At 45.5% G+C, this 9,304-nt stretch overlaps 1 protein-coding gene across 1 annotated transcript in view; it reads left to right on the top strand.

Annotated features, from left to right (window-relative positions):
- The window catches only part of OCA2 (OCA2 melanosomal transmembrane protein), a 245,469-nt gene continuing 236,165 nt past the window's right edge, over positions 1 to 9,304 (top strand). Inside the window, exon 1 of the mRNA XM_061135017.1 lies at positions 1 to 61. The gene's annotated coding sequence lies outside the window, so the exon portion shown is untranslated. The remainder of the gene's footprint in view (positions 62 to 9,304) is intronic.

Below are 9,304 nucleotides of genomic sequence, written 5' to 3'. Positions count from 1 at the left end.
ATCACTCAGCGCTCTCATCTTGAGCTGTAAACTTGCTCCTGGAAGAAGATCAAGTCTTCAGGTTAGTTGGGAGAGAGCAGATGAGGAGCTAACCTGTCCTAGGGAGCAGGCGGGGTTTTAATAAGCCTGTGCTGAATTGTTGCTTTTAGGAGCAAGGAAAATTCCTCTCAGGGAAAATGTGCAAAGTCTAAGACTGAATAGCTGGTATGAGCACTCAGGCTTCACACCACAACAAGTTATTTTCCGGATATAATGGCTCATTGGGAGGCAACTTCCCGAGACAAAGGGCGTCCCCAGCCCGGGAGGGCCATGGGGGTACGGAGGAGGAGAATTTGGAACAGTTCAGGCAGCGAATGTTCTGCCTGAACTGTGGGATGGCATCTGCTCTCACCGCTGACTTAACCCACGTGAGCACCAGTCAGGCGTTTTTGTGGAATGGAATGCGCCAGGGTGAAAATATTAAATCCCTCAGAGCTGCTTCTCTGCACTCTGACCACACACAGTGGAGTAAATGAATTTAAGGTTGCCCCCTCTTTCCAAAGAACGGATGTCAAGCACAGGCATCCCTGGGTGTGGATGTGCTTGGGTTTGACAGGGTAGGTATCTGGAGCTCCTACCACACTGGCCTGGCTACCTGTGAAGCTACCCAAAGAAAATGTTTGAGCACTGATTTAAGGAATGTGATAACTCCACAACCTGCAGTGATTTTGAGGAAGAGCCAACAGGAGGCTGTGGGCAGGGTGGGCGACTTCCACACCCTTGTGTTTACAACACAGTCCCCTGTAACCTAAATCATCTAGGAAATGCCATCCCCGAGGTGTATGTGTCAGGGATGGGCATGAGGTCTGCTGTTCAGACCCCTGAGGCAAGGCCTGCCAGGGCTTGGAGGGCCTGGGAGACTGAATACGTCTAGAGATACCTGTGCTGTGTTGTGCTAGGTCGCTCAGGTGTGTCTGATTCCATGTGACTTCATGGACTGCAGCCGCCAGGCTCCTCTGTTCGAGGGGATTCTCCAGGCAAGAATACTGGAGTGGTTTGCCATGCCCTCCTCCAGGGGATCTTCTCAGCTCAGGGGTTGAACCCAGGTCTCCCAGATTGCAGGCAGATTCTTTACCATCTGAGCCATCAGGGAAGCCCTCTCACATAATTGCTATTAAGGATTAAAACTCAGGTTAGTTGGGAGAGAAGAGATGAGGAGCTAACCTGTTCTAGGGAGCAGGTGGGGTTTTAATAAGCCTGTGCTGAATTGTTGCTTTTAGGAGCAAGGAAAATTCCTCTCAGGGAAAATGTGCAAAGTCTAAGACTGAATAACTGATATGAGAACTCGGGCTTGACACCACAACAAGTTATTTTCTGGATATAATGGCTCATTGGGAGGCAAGTTCCCAAGACAAAGGGTGTCCCCAGCCCTGGAAGGCCATGGGGATACGGAGGAGGAGAATTTGGAACAGTTCAGGCAGCGAATGTTCTGCCTGAACTGTGGGATGGCATCTGCTCTCACCGCTGACTTAACCCATGTGAGCACTGGTCAGATGAGAGCTCTAGGTAAACTAACTCTGTTTAGTTGCTTCAGTCATGTCTGACTCTTTGTGATCCTATGGAATGTATTCTGCCAGGTTCCTCTGTTCGTGGGGATTGTCCATGCAAGAATACTGGAGTGGGTTGCCATGCCTTCCTCCAGGGGATCTTCTCAACTCCAGGGTTGAACCCAGGTCTCCTGCATTGCATGCAAATTCTTTACCATCTGAGCCAAACTGTAACGGATTGCACAAAAACTACCTCTTATTGCAGATTTAGCTTACAAATGCTTGAGTGCCATTGTTCGAATCAGGTGTAATGTGGGGGTGATTTAGGAATATAAGTCCCTAAAGATTTATGACACTGCTGAAAAGCAAACGCTGATACCATTCTTGTTCTTTGAGAAGCCATGACACCTTTGGGGTTAGCTGAGATCTGAGATCATCAGGAATCATGGGGTAGGGGGAGACTAGCCACTGCTGGAGATCCAGGTGCCTCAATGCCTGAGGAAGATTTTAAGCCTGAGTCCAGGACATCATGTGCGTGTTGGAAAGATCGCTGTGCTTAGATGGTGGGGAGCAGCTAGGAGGGTCTAGAAAGCCACTGCACAGTCCTGCCAGCTGAGAGGTGACTGCAGTCAGGTCAGGGAGGCTCTGCTTGGGTGAGGGGTCTGCAGAGTCAGAGGGAGTCATCAGAGGTGCTCCTGGTTGTGTGTGCCCGAATGGTCACAGGGCCCCAGGGGAGGGAACGGGTTTTGGGACCTCTGCAGAGGTGTTTGGGCACCTTGGAGACACTGGGGCAGATAAGAAGGCAGCTGGAACACAGTGGTCTGAGCGGCAGAAGGGGACTGGTGAGTCACATGTCCGTGGGTGAGAACCTCACTTGCTGGTTAGATTTTACAGAGTTTTGTGGTTTCAATTGTGCTGCACTGCGGGATATGTGGAGGTACTTGCCTACTGTTAGGGAGCTGCTTGCCTGGGCAGGATGCCCCCATGCTGGGCACCCGAGACCCTAGGTACACAGGAGTTGCCCTTGGCAAGGGGAGTAGCAGGACTTAACTGGGGCGCAAATCTCTTTTCAGGGAGGGAGATGTCTGTCCCCTACGATGGGGAGAGAGAGCGGCCTGAGCACAGAGTGGGACCTCCAAGTTCTTCTTCACCTGGGGCTTCCCAGGTGGCACTAGTGGTAAAGAACCCGCCTGCCAAGGCAGGAGACAAAGAGACTTGGGTTTGATCCTTGGATCAGGAAGATCCTCTGGAGGAGGGCATGGCAATCCACTCCAGTGTTCTTGCCTGGAGAATCCCATGGACGGAGGAGCCTGACAGGTCACAGTCCATGGGGTCGCAGAGTCTGACACCACTGAAGCAACTCGGCACACAGACGCCAAGTTCTCCTCACTGCTCAGAGGAAGACAGCTCTTTTGTCTGAACTAAAAGTTGAGAATTATGTTTTATTCAGGGGGTTTTCTGAGGACTCATGCCCCAGAAGACAGCCTTTCAGATATCTCTGAGGGATTGCTTTGAAGAAGAGAGTAGCCAAGATATATAGGAATTTTTGCCGCAGAAACCATGTAGTCGGAACATCAAAAGATAACTGTTAATTGAAAGGAACCAGATATCCCAGGAATTTAGTGCTTTTCTCTGAATGAGAAGATACTAGAGTCTGGGCTCCCTGAAATCACTCCTTTGATGTTCTCAGCTCTGCAGGGCCTGCATCCCCCCTGCTCTTCTCCATCCTGAATGTCCTCAGGGTGCAGTTGGCGGTGGCTGCAGAGGCTGCTGGCTTCACCGTCACAACATCCTTTGTTTACCGATCCAGTAGGCGATGTTCTCTGTCCCCACTTTAAAAAGAGGACATCGGGCTTCCCTGGTGGTCCAGGGGCTAAGAATCCACCCTGCGATGTGGGGGACACTGGTTTGATCCCTCATCTGCGAAGACCCCGCGTGTCTCAGGGCAGCCCAGCCACTGTGCCGCACCTCCTAAGCCTGTGCCCTGGAGCCTACGCTCCACGGCAGGAGAGGCCACCTCAGTGAGAAGCCCTCACACCGTGGCTGGAGCATTGCCTCCACTTGCTACAGCTAGAGAAAGCCCATGCACAGCCACGAAGACCCAGTGCAGCCAAAAATAACTAAAGATATAAAATTAAAAAGAGAGAACATAAAGGGGGGCTTTTAACCCAGTTCATTTATTGCAAGAGCCACCTGGAGGGATTAAGGATCAGATTTGTCAGTCTCGGTCCTGGCCTGGAGTGGGATGAGGGAAAAGGCACCTGCGCTGCCATCACTGGGAAAGGCCTGTCTCTGCATACAGGGTGGGCCGATTCCTGGTGGCCTCTACAATCCCAGAGTCTATGCCTGCACCTTCTCTGGGCTTTATCACCTAGAAAGACTGCACCAAATGCAGAAGACCCAGTCACACCCACAAGGATGCAGCTACCTGGACAGTTCTATGTCAAGAAGGAAGCTTTGGCCCTGAATGATTTTGTGGAGAGGGACATTGGATAACTGGGTGTGATCTCAGGAGTTAGACATTGACCATAGGAGGAAGGAATTGCCTGTGGAGTGATTTCTACTTAATAATAAAGTTTTCACAGCAGCTAATGCGCTTTTAGTCTGTCGTCTGTTTCCATTATTGCATTATGTCAAATGACAAAAGAACATGGAGAGAAGTGTTTTTAAAATTTACAAAGAAATTTTCCACATGATGTGTGTATTGCTACTGCTGGTTTATGCATTACCGTAAAAGCACCAGGCTAGCATTGTATTAAGTCATTCACTTTATTCAATTGGCCTGTCTGTGCAGAAGAGGGCACCACATTCCCAGGACAGCTATAACAGCACCACAACATGCACGGTGTACCAACGAGGTGCTTGCTGAGGTGTAGTCTTGCTCGGCTGAAGGCTCCTCCGGGCAGGTTCCTAGGACTTGCCACTCTTCCACTTCCTCTCTGTGTCTCTGCTGGCTCATTGGCACCAAACCTAGAATGCAAAGAAATTCTATCATGCCCACAAAATCCTAGCCAAATTCTGCTCTCAGGGCCATCATGGAAGGGCTGTGGGTGTCTGGCCCCAGCTGGAGCATAGAGAACAGAGCTCTCTTTATCTCCTTTTCCTTTTTGTTTTTTATTCTTTTTTTCCCTCTATTTTTTAATTGGAGGATAATTGCTTTACAATATTGTGTTGGCCTCTGCCATGCATTAACATTAATCAGCCGCAAGTATATATATGTCCCCTCCCTCCTTAAACCCTCTCCTGTTTCCCACCCCATCCCACCCCTCTAGTTTGTCACAGAGCACTGGGTTGAGGTCCTTGTGTCACAGAGCAAATTCCCACTTGCAGTCTATTTTATATATGGTAAGTGGTGCTAGTGGTAAAGAATCTGCCTGCCAGTGCCGGAGATGTAAGAGACACAGGTTCGATCCCTGGGTCAGAAGATCTCCTGGAGGAGGGCATGGCAACCCACTTCAGTATCCTTGCCTGGAGAATCCTATGAGCAGAGGAGCCTGGCAGGCTACAGTCCGTGGGGTCACACAGAGTCGGACACAACCAAAGCAACTTAGCACGCAGAGTATATGCTTCTGTGCTACTCTTTCAATTTGTCCCACCCTCTCCTTCCCGCTATGTGTCCACAAGTCTGTTCTCTGTATTTGCATCTCCACTCTTCCCCTGCAGATAGGTTCATCAGTACCATTTTGTCTAGATTCCTTATGCATGCATTAACATACAATATTTTTCTTCCTCTTTCTGACTTACTTCACTCTGTATAATAGACTAGGTTCATCCACCTCATTAGGACTGAATCAAATGCGTTCTTTTTTTTTTTTTTTTGTAGCTGAGTAATAATTCCATATTATATATGTACCACAGCTACTGTATCCATTTATCTGTCAAGGGACATCTAGGTTGCTCCTATTTCCTATCTATTGTAAAAAGTGCTGCAATGAACATTGGGGTACATATGTCTCTTTCAATTATGGTTTTCTCAGGGTAAATACCTAGTAGTGGCATTGTTGGGTCATATGATAGTTCTATTCCTAGTTTTTTAAAGAATCTCTATACTGTTCTCCATAGTGGCTGTATCAATTTACATTCCCACCAACAGTGCAAGAGGGTTCCCTTTTCTCCACATCCTCTCCTGCATTTATTGTTTATAGATTTTTAAATGATGGCCATTCTGACTGGTGTGAGGTGATACCTCATTGTAGTTTTGATTTGCATTTCTCTAATGATGAGTGATATTGAGCATCATGTGTTTGTTGGCCATCTATATGTCTTCTTTGGAGAAATGTCTGTTTGGGTCTTTCACCCATTTTTTGATTGGGTTCTTTGTTTTTCTGGTTTTGAGCTGCATGAACTGTTTGTTTGCAGTTGTCTTCTCCCATTCTGAGGGCTATCTTTTAATCTTGTTTAGTGTTTCTTTTGCTGTGCAAAATCTTTTAAGGTTAATTAAATCCCATCTGTTTACTTTTGTTTTTATTTCCATTACTCTAGGAGATGGGTCAAAGAGGATCTTGCTGTGATGTATGGCAAAGAGTATGTTTTCCTCTAAGAGCTTCATAGCTTCTGGCCTTACATTTAAATCTTTAATCCATTTTGAGTTTATTTTTGTGTGTGGTGTTGGAAAGTGTCCTAGCTTCTTTCTTTTATAAGTAGCTGTCCATTTTGTCCCAGCACCACTTATTGAAGAGGCTGTCTTTTCTCCATTGTATTTTCTTGCCTCCTCTGTCAAGATAAGGTTCCCATAGATGCGTGGGTTTGTCTCTGGACTTTCTGTCTTGTTCCATTGATCTATATTTCTGTTTTTGTGCCAATACCATACTGTCTTACTGCTGTAGTTTTGTAGTATAGTCTGGCAGGAAAGTTGATTCCTCCAACTCCTATCTTCTTTTTCAAGATTACTTTGGCTATTTGTGATCTATTGTGGTTCCACACAAATTGTGAAATTTTTTGTTCTAGTGCTGTGAAAAATACCATTGGTAGTTTGATTGTTGTCGTTCACTCACTCAGTCCTGTCAGACTCATTGCAACCCCTTAGACAGCAGCACACCAGGCTTCCCTGTCCTTCACAGTCTCCCAGAGTTTGCTCAAACTCATGTCCATTGAATCGGTGATGCCATCCAAGCATCTCACTTTCCGTCATCCCCTTCTCTTACTGCCCTCAGTCTTTCCCAGCATCAGGGTCTTTTCCAGTGAGTCAGCTCTTCACATCAGGTGGCCAAAGTACTGGAGTTTCAGCTTCAACATCAGTCCTTCTGATGAATATTCAAGGTTGATTTCCTTTAGTATTGACTGGTTTGATCTCCTTGCTGTCCAAGGGACTCTCAAGAGTCTTCTCCAGCGCCACAGGTCAAAAGCATCAATCCTTCGGTGTTCAGCCTTTTTTATGGTCCAACTCTCACATCCATACAAAATGACTACTGGAAAAAACCATAGCTTTGACTATAAGGACTTTTGTTGGCAAAGTGATGTTTCTGCTTGTTAAAATGCTATCTAGGTTTGTCATAGCTTTTCTTCCAAGGAGCAGGTGTCTTTTAATTTCATGGCTGCAGTCACCATCTGCAGTGATTTTGGAGCCGAAGAAAATAAAGTCTGTTACTGTTTCCATTTTCCACCCCATCTATTTGCCATGATTTTCTAAAGGAAATCAGTCCTGAATATTCATTGGAAGGACTGTTGTTGAGGCTGAAACTCCAATACTTTGGCCACCTGATGCGAAGAGCTGACTCCTTTGAAAAGACCCTGATGCTGGGAAAGATTGAAGGCAGGAAGAGAAGGGGACAACAGAGGATGAGATGGTTGGATGGCATCACCAACTCAATGGACATGAGTTTGAGTAAACTCCAGGAGTTTGGTGATGGACAGGGAGGCCTGGTGTGCTGTGGTCCATGGGGTCTCAAAGAGTCAGACACGACTGAGCGACTGAACTGAAATGAACTAATTTGCCATGAAGTGATGGGACTGGATGCCATGATCTTAGTTTTTTGAATGTTGAGTTTTAAGCCAGCTTTTTTGCTCTTCTCTTTCGCCTTCATCAAGAGGCTCTTTAGTTCCTCTTTGCTTCTGCAATTTGAGTAGTGTCATCTGCATATCTGAGATGATTGACTTTTTCCTGGAAATCTTGATTCCAGCTTGTGCTTCTTTCAGCCTGGCATTTCATGTGATGTACTCAGCATATAAACAAATAAGCATACAGCCAGTATGGAAAACAGTGTGGAGATTTCTTAAAAAACTGGAAATAGAACTGCCATATGACCCAGCAATCCCACTTCTGGGCATACACACTGAGGAAACCAGATCTGAAAGAGACACGTGCACCCCAATGTTCATCGCAGCACTGTTTATAATAGCCAGGACATGGAAGCAACCTAGACGCCCATCAGCAGACAAATGGATAAGGAAGCTGTGGTACATATACACCATGGAATATTACTCAGCCGTTAAAAAGAATTCATTTGAACCAGTTCTAATGAGATGGATGAAACTGGAGCCCATTATATAGAGTGAAGTAAGCCAGAAAGATAAAGAACATTACAGCATACTAACACATATATATGGAATTTAGAAAGATGGTAATGATAACCCCATATGCAAAACAGAAAAAGAGACACAGAAGTACAGAACAGACTTTTGAACTCTGTGGAAGAAGGCAAGGGATGTTTCAAAAGAACATGTATATTATCTAAAGTGTAACAGATCACCAGCCCAGGTGGGATGCATGAGACAAGTGCTCGGGCCTGGTGCACTGGGAAGACCCAGAGGAATCGGGTGGAGAGGGAGGTGGGAGGGGGGATCGGGATGGGGAATATGTGTAACTCCATGGCTGATACATGTCAATGTATGACAAAACCCACTGAAATGTTGTGAAGTAATTAGCCTCCAACTAAAAAAAAAAAAAAATAAATAAATGAGGAAAAAAAAAAATAGATAACAGAGGAAAAAAAAAAAAAAAACAACAAATAAGCAGGGTGACAATATACAAACTTGACATACTCCTTTCCCAATTTTGTACCAGTCTGTTGTTCCATATCTGGTTCTAACTGTTGCTTCTTGACCTGCATACAGGTTTCTCAGGAGGCAGGTAGTTTGATATGGATTGCATTGAATCCGTAGATTACTTTGGGTAGTATAGTCACTTTTCCAATATTGATTCGTCCAATCCAAGCACATGGTATGGCTCTCCATCTATTTGTGTCATCTTTGATCTCTTTCGTCAGTGTCTTACAGTTTTCTGCATAGATGTCTTTTGCATCTTTAGGTAGGTTTATCCCTAGGTATTTTATTCTTTTTGTTGGAATGGCAAATGGAATTGTTTCCTTAACTCCTCTTTCTGAGTTTTTCCAAACTATGCTGAATAACAATGGTGAGAGTGGGCACCATTGTCTTGTCCCTCATCTTAGAGGAAATGCTTTCAGTTCTTCACCATTGAGAATAATGTTTTCTGTGGGTTTGTTGTATATGGCCTTTATTATGTTGAGGTAGTTTTCTTCTATGCCTACTTTCTGGAGAGTTTTTATCATAAATGGGTGTTTAATTTGTTGAAAACCTTTTCTGCATCTGTAGAGATGATCACATGGTTTATATCTTTCAGTTTGTTGATATGCTGTATCACAATGATTGATTTGCATATACTGAATAATCCTTGCATCTCTGGGATAAATCCCACTTATTGATCCTCCTTTCTTAATGCCTTCATTGTTGAGCTTCCCCTCAGGTCTGAAACAGTGAACAACAGCTGCTGGACCAGGTCAGGAAGGACTCAGGGGTAGAGCCACTGTCTTCCCAGCAGG

The sequence above is a fragment of the Dama dama genome, chromosome 33 (genome assembly GCF_033118175.1).
Source record: "Dama dama isolate Ldn47 chromosome 33, ASM3311817v1, whole genome shotgun sequence".
NCBI classification, from domain to species: domain Eukaryota; kingdom Metazoa; phylum Chordata; class Mammalia; order Artiodactyla; family Cervidae; genus Dama; species Dama dama.
This window is presented reverse-complemented; position numbering and strand designations above follow the sequence as displayed.